The sequence below is a fragment of the Pseudophryne corroboree genome, chromosome 5, assembly GCF_028390025.1.
Source record: "Pseudophryne corroboree isolate aPseCor3 chromosome 5, aPseCor3.hap2, whole genome shotgun sequence".
Classification (NCBI taxonomy): domain Eukaryota; kingdom Metazoa; phylum Chordata; class Amphibia; order Anura; family Myobatrachidae; genus Pseudophryne; species Pseudophryne corroboree.
The window spans coordinates 740,132,801-740,147,140 of NC_086448.1; positions in this window are offsets into that span (position 1 = coordinate 740,132,801).

Here is a 14,340-nt window from a genome sequence, read left to right on the forward strand (position 1 = left end):
AAGGCTTAGTACATTTTCCCCTAAAACAACAACAATTACTTGAAATATAAATTGCTACTTAAATACCATAAATAATATTTTTATGTCTGAATTATATAAAAAAAAAATGCTGTACAGTCACGAACATGATATATTAAATGCTGTTACATTACATACAAGTACTGTACACAGAAATATGTACTGTAACATAAAAGTTGTTCTAATGTTTAATTTCTATACATAACCGAGACGTACAGCTACACTCATCGTCTTGTGCATTCTTCTCAACATGGCAGCGAAGGCAAAAAAAAATCTGTTTTTTTACAGCGCACCCTCAATGTGCATTACATATGCAATAATTTTTTCAGTACATTTGTGCAGCCTTTGCTGGATCCTGGATCATATGACATATTTTAGCCAGCTGAGAAGAATTAAACTGCATGACTATATTTGTAGCATAAGTTTGAGTCACATTTTAGACATTATTTCATAAAACAGAGGAAAAAAAATAAATGAGCTCCAGTCCCCTTTATGAAACAGCATGCATGAATTCATTGTCCCTGTTCAGCTTTTTCCCCTGGTCATAGAGTATTGTCTGCTCCCCATATGTCCACAGTCTGCAGATGCCATATGGTAAAAAACTGAAAAAATATCCTTTTACAATTGCATATCCAGTACAGAAAGCTATACGCATAATATTAGCCACCCAACCGCATACTAAAATATATCCAAATTTGTAGTATGTTTTTTTGTTTTATTATGTTATGTTGTTTATTTACAGACAATTGTGAATATTTGTGTTACATTTTGGTTTATTCAAAATAAACAAAGGTTTTGTCACGGATATAACACCACAACATTTTGCATAAGTAATTGACACATCTATTTCCTCTAATTTATGTACATTCATCCTACAATGTAAATGTAATTGCTGTTTAGTTAACAATAACACATGGGTGTATTTTATATTGTAAAAACGAAATACATTAAACAGGCAGAAGATACAGTATTTACATAAAAGGAACAAGGAAAAACAAAAAATCTATATATTTAATGCAACCGAGTTGCAGAACGTAGAGCAGGGGCAATATGATGCAGATAGAGTAGAATTAATTGCATATCATAGTGCAAACTGGGCTCAGAAACAATGTATAATAAGGTTGAAAATCTATAGCAAATTACTGCAAAATGAATCAATGCGTTAATAGTAAATAGCACTAATACTCTGTTGGTCTTGCCTTTTAAATGATTTGCCCCTTTAAATTAAATTATCGGGAAGACTCGCCAGAAACTCTTCGGCAATGATGACGCCTTACAACAGGGGCGGCAATAAGCTACTTAAACACCCAAATTAACATTTGTTTTATGGTATGGTGACACTTCTCACGATAAGCGCAGAATTTTAGCAAAAACTGATCTCCATGTATACGATGTCAATAAGCATTGATAAATAAATGTTGGGGGGAAATAGGTTACTAGGATAAATATTGATTTCAGTCTCCAATGAATGTACTTATGTATTTTTGTGGAATACAATGCTGGACACGACTGGCTTATCAGATTGGGGGGAGGGGGGGAGATATAATGACCTAACCAACACCATAAATTGTGACATCTGCTTATCCTTTCTTGCCTCTGCTAATCTTTCCTTTTCTTATCCATTCATTGGCTGCTGAAGAGAATACATGCTGAAGCTCACAACAGGATCACAATCCCTATTGGGTATCTGTGAATTCATGGAACCGCTTTTGGTTCCACTGTATCAACAGAAGATGTGCAGCTGGAGGATGAGGAGTCTTCTCCTGTGTTCTTCTGTAGGTAACTTTGTAACAACTGCTGCAAAATCTAATGCACATTGGTGCACTGAAAATCAATTTGACACGTGGAACTAATATGTTCACAGTGACACTAATAAAAATCTGATGATAGATACCTATGACTAGTCTTAAGATAATGCCACGTTATTCGGCTTTGTACATTTGCAATGGAGATGAGTGCAGGCTATGGTCCTGATTCCGGATTATACGTATAAGCACGCTGCAGCTTCTACTGGAGGTTACTCATCTGTGACTTTATGTAACTGCAGATATTATAATAATAATAATAATAATAGTAATACTACAAAATGCCTTCCCTCATGTACACCTGTGTCGAATGTGCAACGACTGAGAGCCTACTACTAGCGACCTTGCACTGATTGCACCGATTGGTGCATCTTTGTACATCACCATTAGTTGCACCATCGAAACTTGACTCTATGGCAGTTTTTCTGTCTGACCATGGCCTCCTATGCCTTCAGCTGTGTGGCAGGGAATGCAGCCTCTTGCATTGACACGACGCAACATTTCACCAACATGCCCATTGGATGGACTTTTTTTCATGCATTTCCAGTCCCAGTTACCACCCAGTAACACCCATCACTTTCCCACAACATTTCTGATACAGCCCTTCTCGTTACCCCCTGTGTAACACATTCTCTTTACGAGACTTTAGACCAGGCATTCCCAACCACGGTCCTGGAGACGCACTAACAGTCCAGGTTTTAGTGATATCCAGCCTTCAGCACAGGTGACTTAATCAGCACCTCAGTAATTTTGATTTAACCATCTGTGCTGCAGCCTGGATATCACTAAAACCTGCACTGTTGGTGTGCCTTGAGGACCGTGGTTGGGAATGCCTGCTTTAGACATTCATGCATGTACAGTTGAAAAACATAGCTCAACTATGTGAATCATGCCCTATAGCTCTCCGTTATCATTCAGAAGGGCAGATGTACAGTACTAAGCATTGGACAGTGATAAAGTGAAGAGAAATAAAGTTCCAGCCAGGGACAGACTGGGGCTTTTTTTTGGCCCTGGCATTTATGTTTGCACGTGCGCCTCCGGCACTCACGCATCACAGGGAGCACGGTGCACATCACAGGGGGCGTGGTGCACATCACAGGGGGGTGTGGTGCACAGTTAAGGGCATCATGGGTACTGCTCATGGGAGTGTGCCGTGAGTCAGGGGGGCATGTACTCGAGGCACACCTCCATCATTTTACAGACCAGCACGTTGGGCGAGGGGGGCGGGCAAAATAGAGAGCCAGAAACTGCGTTATGCGCGGCCATCCCAGCTCTCTGTGTGAATGGACCGGCCTAACAGGCCATCAGCCCTTCTGGCATTTGCCAGAATTGCAGGATGGCCAGTCCGGCCCTGGTACCAGCCAATCAGCTCCTGTTATTTTTCAAACACAGCCTGTAACGTGGCAGTTGGGAGCTGGTTGGTACTTTATCTCTCTCTACTATATCAGTCTCCAGGGCTTAACACATCTCCCCCACTTTAAAAGTCACACATTCTCTGATTACTTCATTATTTTGAAAGACAGGATGTCTGACCTATGTTGTCTGTCGGTTCCGGTATGAATGGTCGACCATGTTATGGTCGACAGTCATTAGGTCGACCACTATTGGTCGACATTGACATGGTCGACATGGACACATGGTCGACACGTGAAAATGGTCGACACATGAAAGGTCGACATACGAAAAGGTCGACATGAGTTTAACTTTTTTTTTGTCGTTTTTTGCGTAAAGTGACTAGAAACCCCAATTAGTGCACCGCGTCCCCTCGCATGGCTCGCTTCGCTCGCCATGCTTCGGGCATGGTGCCTTCGCTCCGCTACCGCTTCGCTCGGCACACTTTACCGTTCAAATCGTAGTCCATGTGGATCGTAAAGTATGGAAAAGTTCCCCAAAAGAAAAAAAAGTTAAAAAACTCATGTCGACCTTTTCATGTGTCGACCATTTTCATGTGTCGACCATGTTCATGTGTCGACCATGTGTCCATGTCGACCATGTCAATGTCGACCAATAGTGGTCGACCTAATGACTGTCGACCATAACATGGTCGACCATGTGAACGGATACCTTGTCTGTCATAATAACACTAATAACTTTCATTATAACAAACGTTACAGAACATTTTACATATATTCTGTATTTGTGATGTTACTAATAACTTATTTACTATTGCATTGTAGACTTATTCTTCTAATTTGTGGGGCTAGGAAAACTGTACAGTATCCGAGATTGAAAAATAGAAGCAGTGTCGGACTGGGATATGAAGGGTCCACCGGGAAAATGCAGTGATAGGGGCCCATACTTATGGGTGTGACCAGCCTACAAAGGGTGTGTGGCCAGCCTCCACAGAGGCTTGAAATACACAGTAGTCTAGTGCAGTGTAATGCAACATATCTACCATGTATAATACAAGTGCACAGTCTGGAACCTGATCCCTAGAGGAAGGAGTGGGCCCACAGGCAAAGGGGCCCACCGGTGGTTTCCCCTGTACCCCTGTGGGCCAGTCCGACCCTGAATAGAAGTGGCACTAACACTGGTGGGAGGAGATTTATACAAGCTTGGAAAGAGATAAAGCAGAGAGAGAGAGAGAGAGAGAGAGGTAAAATACTAACCAATCAGCTTCTGTAGTTTTACAGGCTGTGCCTTAAAATGACAATTAGGAGCTGGTGGTTGGTACATTAGCTCTCTCCACACTTTGATAACTGTCCCTCTTGGTGAGTGGTGTCCATAGTAGTCTTTTAGTGTACAGTACAAATAGGATCAGGAGCGGTTCTAGGCACGGGCAAGCCTGTGGGCGCAACCGCAGTCACCCCGCAGGCGCCCGCTGCCCATCTGCATATTGCAGTCCCCGGCTGCAGCAGGTGCCGTGGGCTGTGTGGGCTCCCGCTGCAGCCAGCACCATTGTCAGATGCTAGAGGTCCTAATTGACCTCTAGTATCTGTGCGGTACTATGGGAGAGACGTAACGACGTCTCTCCCATAGATCCAAGGAGCGGGCGGCCAGAGATGGAGCAGCAGTGGTAAGGGAAACAGGAGCGGGACTGGTGAGTATTGTGTGGTTTGTTTTTTTATTTGTGTGTGTAAGTGGCGCTACTAGGGGGCATAATCTACTGGAGGCAAATCTACTGGGGGCACACCTGGTGGTGTAATGTGACTGACGGACACTATTGTGCGGTGTCATGTGAATCGGTACTATTCTTTGGCCTCGCCCCTTTCCTATGAAGCCACACCCCTATTTTCCTATATTCTTTACACGTGCCTTAGGCACGCACTAACTCTGTTTTACCTGTCAGGGGGAGGGAGGGGGGGAGGCGCCAAAGGAAACTTTTGCCCTGGGCGCCACAAGGTCTAGAACCGGCCCTGAATAGGATTACAAGCATGATAATCCTGAGTGTAAAATACTGTGCACACATACTGCTGAAAATATACTGTATTAATTTGTTTATGCTCTCAAAATAGCTGCATTCATTGAACATGCATAGGTGCGCACTCTAGAAACCAAAGTTATACTTACATGCACATTGTATGTATGGACAGGCAGCAGCAACATAGTTCTGGGAGGGGGGGGGGCTGTAAAACAACTGGACTCGGATATTATTATTAAATCATCATTGCTTAGCAGGACGTGCTCTAGGCAGGAACCGGTATTGGCTAACAATGGGGATGGGAGTTGGGGGAGGGGGGCGCAAATCCTGACACTCTAATGAGCACTGCACAGTAAGAGGCAAGCCATGGATGAACCCAAATCCTGAGCCACGGACAACATTAGGGTGTGTACAGGCACACCTTAAACACATCTATGTGAACTCCTTTGCACTGCATGATACTAGCACTGCAACCAGTGCCGTATGTAGGGGTATCACAGACTGTAGAGCTCTGTGGGACACACCATCACTGCCTCATGGCCATAGCTTCTGGCTTGCAGGGTGCCTTCCAGGATAGCCTCTGCAGCACCACTGGCACGTCCTTTACATGCTCCATACAGGCACCTTGCAGCCTGTACAGCCGATGGGAGCATCATCAGCATGCCCCTGGCTGCACTGCATTTACGAGTGCTGCCAAGCCAGCTCCCTCTGTGGAACGTAATGAAGTCATGGGCATCACATCATGATGTCCGGCGCTCACCGGAAACGGTGTGTGTGTGGGGGGGGGGGGGCATTTGAGCACTGTTATGATGCTGGTCTTATCTTCTACGTTTCTCAACAATAATTTTAGTTTTTATATTTTGAGTCTTCTTTCCATACTGATTCTTATATAATAGATCAAATTACCAGTATTCAATATGTAGCGCTTATCCTCATGCTTCAAATCCCTATCTCCCTATAGGTTGTAAGCAGGTTCCTCTTACCGCTCTGCCTCTCTGTTATTACACAGGGGCCTCTTCATTATGTTAATTATCTTTGATAGCTACTGTAGGATTCAGTATGAATGACCGCCAGATGGGATGCCAGTGGTTAGAAGTAGAGATGAGCGGGTTCAGTTTTACTCGGATTTACCCGGATCTCAAAATGGCATCTTATTGGCTCATGGATGTCACGTGTTTTGGATAGCCAATAAGAAAAATCCGGATAAAACCGAACTTGCGTTATTTCTGGCGTTAAGAGCTGAGCAAATCCGAACCAGCTCATCTCTAGTTAGAATACCAACACTGGATTCCCGTTTGATAAAATGCCGACAGGGAAGAGGTAAGCATGTTCCCCCCTCTCCCCTACCCACTAACTAACCCTAAACCTCCCTTCCCACAGCCAAACCCTATCCTCCCCTAGATGGTGCCTAACCCTAACCCCCTCCTTCCCAGCAGTCTAATCCTAACCCTCCAATCTAAGTGCCTAAACCTAACCTCCCCAAGTGGTGTCTAACCCTAAACCCCCCTCGCCACAGTCTAACCCTAACTTCCCCCCTCTCAGCAGCCTAACCCTAACTTCTCCACACCCCCACTCACCCTGGCCCTAACCTGTCCGCTATACTGTACTTACCATCAGGATGCCGGCCTCAGTCTCCTGACCCTGTCAGGATTCCGCCATCTGTATTTTGATGGATGTCGAGATCCCGACTGTTGGGATCTCGACAGCTGGCATCTTAACTACTGTACATGCATGAATTGGGTTCAGACGGAAGGAGGCGATCAGTGTAGTGGTACCATAAGGAAGAAGCAGGGTGTAGGAACAAATTTCCCACAGTCACGCTCCGAAAATTTAGAATTTTCAGACCTTGATAAAATTAGCTCCTCATACTAGTTTATATACTAGTAGTAGGCCTGAAAGGTAAGCAGGAGATATCAGTGATATTTCCTATGTTATCTTTATAATGAATAGCTCTAACACTTCATTTATACAAAAGTAGTTGAAAAGTTTAATTTTCATTTGCTTTTGTATAAATGAAGTGATGAACAGACCCCATAGTCTTGTTTTATTAAATAATTTTTACCCAGTTGTAAAAGCACAACAGGTATGCTGGTGCTACTATATATAAAAGGCAATAATAATAATAATAATAATAATAATAATAACAACAACCTAAGAATTAAGACTACTTTATAATCATCTTACTACATGAGCTACCACTCAGCACTTTCATTAGATCAGCTGACCAGAGTGTTCTATGATCAGAATTGTCTGCAGCACAGATGGTTTCAGGAGAGACGTTTGCTCACCTTCTGGGAAGCAGTAACATGGCCACTGATGCTATGAGGAGGAGAATGGAGGATAGCAAGAAGCCAAAGACTGACAGTTGTACATATACTGAAAGTTTGGTATGTGCGATCCGCGGAAGGGATGCCAGTGGTCACAATACCTATACCGGCATCCTGATCTTTAAAATCCCGACAGGGGCTAGGTAAGTATGCTAACCCTTCTCCCCTACCCCCTAATTTCCACCCTTAGTGCCTAACCCTAACCCCTTCCCTGCAGACTAACCCTAACCCCAGAGCTGGATTAAGGCTATGGGGGGCCCGGGACGCTTCAAACAGGGGGGCCCCTAACATAGAGGCAGAGAGATCAATTATATATAAATATATATATGGGATGTAGTTATGTGACCGGCGGTACAATACTGCCGGCATCATTCCGCCCTCCTCACAGTCGGCATGCCGACTAGCAGAGACTATTCCCACTCGTGGGTATCCACGTCACCCATAGAGTTGGAATAGAACCTGTGGCGAGTGCAGATCTCGAGCGAGATCCCATCTTCAGTATGGTGACCGGCGGTCTCCAAACCGCTGGTCACATGATATATATATATATATATATATATATATATATATATATATATCAAAGGCATGGTGTCTGGCTTTCCCTCTGCATGAACAATGCTGCCCCGGGTGTTGCGCTGGGTGGACGCACAAATAAATCCACAATAGTCCCAATGGTGCGGCAATCATGGCGTCTAAGTAATACCACTGTTTTAGGCATAAGTTTGGCAACGTTTCAGTGCCCTTTATTAGTGTGGCACTTTCATCAGGTCTTGAAGAAAGTGCCACACTAATAAAGGGCACTGAAACGTTGCCAAACTTATGCCTAAAACAGTGGTATTACTTAGACGCCAGGAGTGTTGTACCATTGGAACTAATTATATATATATATATATATATATATAGGATGTACAAATAGGCGGCACTCTCGGACTTTTAGTGTACAAGAAAAGAGATGACCCCCTCTTGTTAGCTTGACGTTTCGGTTTTATTAACCGTCTTCTGATGACCGTTAATAAAACCGAAACGTCAAGCTAACAAGAGGGGGTCATCTCTTTTCTTGTACACTAAAAGTCCGAGAGTGCCGCCTATTTGTACATCCTACATTGCTGCCATGCTGTGGAGGGCACCGGGCAAGTTGATCTAATTATCTGGGAGTGCCGCATACCTGCTACTTATATATATTACAATTTAACATAGCAGCAGGATACAAAAGAAACAATACAGCCAGCTTACTTTTTGATCTGCTGCTTCACACTTCTTCCATGCAGCCTGCGCGCCCAGCCAGTGACTACTTCACACCATTAGACAGCTCTCACCAGTCGCATCACCTCTCCTTTACTTCATGAAACGCTAGCGCTACCGCTGTTAGATTGCCAGGGCAACCTATGGGGAGATGTGTAGTCCGGGAGCGCAGTGCTGCAGATCGGATTGGTAACAGAGATCCAATCTGTGGCAGGCGGCCCTTTTAGAACGGAGGGCCCGGGGTACATACCCCCGGGGCCCCCCCTTAATCCGTCTCTGCCTAACCCCCCTCCCTGCAGACTAATTCTAGCCCCCCCGGGTGGCTCCTAAACCTAACCTACCCCTCCTCCCTCCGGCCCTAGCCCTAACCCGCCCCTTTTACTTATGGTCAGTCGGCATGACTCTTGAGATTCGGATGTCGGCATTCTGACGGGTGTCAGGATCCCGTAAAAGTCGGTATCATAGCCGGATCCCATGCCCACATACAGTTGTACTGTAGTATTTGGCGGTTAAGAAATCAAAACATAGGTGATTACATACAGTCATATAGCAAGCAACAATTATATACAGGGAGGATTCTGTTTTATATTTAATAGTCAACATAAATACTTGTTTGGCTAAATTCATTAATATATTAATACTAATCTACATATCATGCTCTAAATAGGTGTACGAAGAAAGGAAAAAGAAAACAAGGGACTGTATAGTAATAAAAATAGCAATATAATACTACTTACTTTATTCATTTCTTTGCTTAATGTATATAAACAAATTATACCATGTATTTACATTATGGCTAAATGCATAAGGTCAAGTGCATATTAAGTTAACTAACATTTAGAAAATACAGCGTACTGTATGTGTTCTTTGGGAGGCCTAAGTGCTGTAACTTGATCTGTCCTGTTTACATATTTATCAAAGACAACTTAATATGCGATCAGGAATATCCCTTTACAATTGGTTGCATCTGTCAGTTAAATGAGAATTGTGGGGAGTAAAACAGTCAAGTACAACTGAGTCTTTTTACTGTTGACCAAAGCTGTCATTCCACCAGCCGTTTACTCTGCATAACAAGCCCACACTTCCTAGTGTAACAAATTACCTTATAGTCTTTCAGTTTTCTAGCAAGCAGACTCCAGATCAAAGCATTGTGTTCATACTATATACCCTAGACCGCAAGACAGCTAATATTTGAAGGTCACCAGCCTCCTATCCTTCACCACCTTGTCCACTTCCAGAGTCTGAAATTGTAAATATTCCAGCTGGTGCCGGGGGAGGTTGCATGGTGCACTATTTGTGTGTCAGGGAGATGTATAAAGCTGTGGTCCACAGTTTCTCTTGCACCTGTTGGCTTGCCACCATCTGCTAGCCAAAATGTATATAAAAAAAAAAAAACAGCCACACCCAATGACAACCAGCTGCAGAGAATTTAATCTGTTCCCTGTAGGCATCGCAACAAAAGCAACTGATCACATTTTACAAAAATGGAGAGGCACACAGAGAATCAAACTAGGCCCTAGGAGGGATCTAATCTCTTTGCATTCCACGTTTGTTTCATCTTTCAAAATGATATTATTAAATACATCTAGATAGCTACTAGACGAAAGATGTAAACTAATAAAAAACCTGCTACTATTCGCTTCAAAAACATCAAAAAAATAAAAAAGTTTGTTTGGTAATGATTTCATTCCACAAATTAATATATCATATTTTAAAACATACAAATATTAAAATGTGAAAAAAATGGTAATAAGCATATTAAATGACAAAGACAAAATCATAGCTATTAGTTATTTAAGTATATTTTACTTATTCAGATATGGTTTATTTATTTGTAGCATCTGCATACTGCTTAGATATTACAGTACAGCATTGCATAAATTGATGCCAATTTATTTAGACTGGATAATATCAATAATGCTAATTTGTTGTGCAAGTAAGGAATGTATTAGTCATTTTCTTTTTAAAAATATTTTTATTTGAATCATCAAGTGACTAATATTATGTATAACAGTATAACAAACGATTTGCGCTTTTAAAATGTAATACAGAAGTTCTGACAAATAATTCTCAGTTCTTTATATAATAATTTACCTAAAATTAACTTGACTTTCAAACTTTACAATATGAGAAGGAAAATGGTATGTATAAAAAATAAATAAAATAGAAATACATTTTGTTTTCCCATGGCTACCCATTTTTTTGAGATTTTTTTTTCCTCAATCACCATCTTACGTTCCAAAAAAATGTATTCATTTTTATGTGTGCGTCAGGAATGTAAAGTAAAATGTTACTAGGTTCTATGCTTATTTATTTATGAGGATTTTTTTGTAGCTTTGAAAAAGTTTGAATACATTACGGAAGATATTCTTTTTGTACATTGGAAAGTCACAAACTTTTCACAAATCAGCAAAGTGTATCTAAAGCTACCAGAATCGTTTTACATGGACTGCAATTTCCATTCTTTGTCATTGGGCCAAACTTTGGGGGTAATTCAGACCTGATCGCTACTGTGGGTTTTCGCACAGTGGGTGATCAGGTCTGAACTGCGCATGCGTGTGCACCGCAATGCGCTGGACAATTGCACCGGGCATCGGCGCATAGCGACGGGATGGTGCGAAAAAAGCAATTGCACAGGCGATCTCAAGGCAGGAAGGACAGGAAGAGGCCGTTTGTGGGGGCCATTTTAAAGGAGTGTCCGGAAAAACGCAGGCATACTCAGGCGTTTGGAGGGAGAGTGTCTGATGTCAGAGCCGGGCCCCGATCACCCGCAATCCATCTCAGCGGCAGAGTAAGTCCTGGTCTGAGCAGAGACTACACAAACTGATTTTTAGCATCTCGGCTACAAATGCGATCGCACACCTGCACAGAACATTTCCCCTCCCCCTGTAGGCGGTGACTACCTGATCGCAGAGCTGCAAAAAACGCACCTTAGAGATCAGGTCTGAATTAACCCCATGGTTTTGTGTTTTAAAGGAAAATTACACTATGGGTAAACACAACTTTGTATAACTGGTGTTAACAATACAGTATAATACACATACCGGAACACAAGCAGTGCAACGTGTACAGGTGCTAATGAAAAGCCTTTCTTAATGGCAGTATTACACATGCATTCCCACATATTACTATAATTTATTTACATAGCATGACCAAGGAGCTGACAGTCTACAACTGATTTAATAAACCGGAGCTCCCAGTGGAAACCGACACAACCACAGTAAGAACATACAAACACCACACATATATAGCCCCAATCAGGAATGTTACTAAAGACTCAAGTGCTGTGAGCCTGTAATTGTGTGTATGTATATATATATATATATATATATATATATATATATGTATACTGTATAGTACCAGTCAAAAGTTGTATATAGTGACCTTATTAACAGAAAGTTAACTAAAAATGTATATGTACACCTGCTTCCCTGCTAACAGTGTCTCAAACTAAAACTTGGGGGTATATTAACTAAAGTGTGGGTTTTAAACCAATCAGATTCTAGCTATTATATTGTAGAAGGTGCTAGGTAAAATGTTAAGTAGAATCTGCAACATCTCCATTTCTAAAACCCAGCACTTCAGTAACTATACCCCTTGACTCGGTATCCGGTAACTTGGGATGTTTAGTCTACCAGGGACATGCAGTCAGGGGAGGCAGGGGAAGCAGTGCCTCCCCTGTCATCAATGATTAAAATAATACAAAGAAGATACTTATGACACATATTCTGTGTTATATGTATCTGCTTTACCCTCTGTATTATTTTAATAATTTTTACCTTTGTAAAAAAAAATATTTAAAAGTGTTTCGGAGGCACCGCTCTCGGTGCCTCCTGCTGTCACTGGTAAAGGAGCAGAAGCGGGGGGTGGGGCCAAGCATCGGGCAGTAGAAGCCCATTAAAAAAATCACTGAGAGCGGCACTAGTATAAGTGCCTCTTTGACAGGGGCAAGATGTGATTGGGCAGTGGTTGACTTAGGAGAAGGGGGGGGGGGGCTACCAGGGCATGTGGCTACCCTGTCATCTCGGACATTTTTTTATTATATTTACATTACTACATGTGGCCGTCCCCGCAGTGGCGGATCCAGCAGGGGGCGACCCCCGTAACACACAGTGTCCCTCATGGCAATTTACCAAAGCTCCTGCTCCGGTAACCGGTAAGGCCGCCGCTGCTGTGTTAATCTTCCCAGGGCTAGCCGTGCCTCTCTCTGAACCCGACAGCAGGGTGACTGTTAAGGAACAGGATAGGGGGTCAGGACTACATAGCAGTCAGACGCTGCTATGTTCCCTGGAGCTGTCCCGGCCGCCGCTGTCATTTTGGGCTGTGAGCTGAGCCGGCCCGACTGTTATGCCTCGTACCCGGCTAAGTACAACGCCATAGCGAGGAGGGTGCTGCTGTAGATGGGCCATGGCGTCGTACTGAGGAGCAGCAGTGTCAGGGCTGAGGATCTGCTGCCAAGTGGTGAGGTGCTCGCGGACCGGCGATGGAGACATAGCGGCAGCATTTTGAATGCGACACTGGCTGTGAAGGAATCACGGCTAGTAGCCTGGCAGCCAGACGGTGGATTATCGCAGCTGTCATCATGTGCCTGCCCAGCATAGACTCTGCTCCGGACACGAGTTTTCGAATCCCCCGAGGTGTCTCCAGGAGGGAAGAGATTCCTTTCTGCAGGGACTGTCAGGAATGGGTAACGGGAGCAGAGCAAGGAACACGCAGGAGAGGAAAGAACTGGACGGCATGCATTCCACCACCAGACCAGAGCACCTTACAAGTACCCCTATGTAAGTACATTAGTGTTATCAGTGAAAGCCAGCTGCCACCTCATTGCACCCAGGTCAAAACTAATAGAATATGCACTTATTATTATGCAAAACACTATGCACAGCTCAAAGATACCATCATATAAAGAAAATAAATTGCAGGCACACTGTATCAAATACTGATGCATAAAGTATCCATATAATTATCATTCACTGCCTGTCCCTATCACCCTTTCTTTCTGTCTTTCACATTCACCCACTGTTATTGCTGTTGCCCTTTCCCTGGCGTCACCCTCTCCCTGGCATCATCCACTGCTGTCACCCTCTCTCTGGCGACACCCTCTCCCTGTCACCCACTGCTGTCACCCTCTCTCTGGCATCACCCTCTCCCTGTCACCCTCTGTCTAGCGTCACCCACTTCTGTCACTCTCTCTGGCTTTACCCTCTCCCTGTCACCCACTGCTGTCACCCTCTCTCTGGCGTCACCATCTCGCTGCCACCCACTGCTGTCACCCTCTCTCTGGCATCACCCTCTCCCTGTCACCCATTGCTGTCACCCTCTGCCTGGCGTCACCCACTGCTGTGACCCTTTCTCTGGCGTCACCCTCTCCCTGTCACCCATTGCTGTCACTCTCTCCCTGGCATTACCCTCTTCCACCCACTGCTGGCTATTTTGTTGTCCAGTTCTTCCATTAACTTAATAGCCCCGCACCCATGCCCCTATTAAGTTAATAGAAGCCCTGTACAACAAAATTGCATTCATGTCCTCCTTCCACTCCCTCCCCAGTCCCAAAGACTAGTTTTTATTTTTTATTTTTTTTTAAATT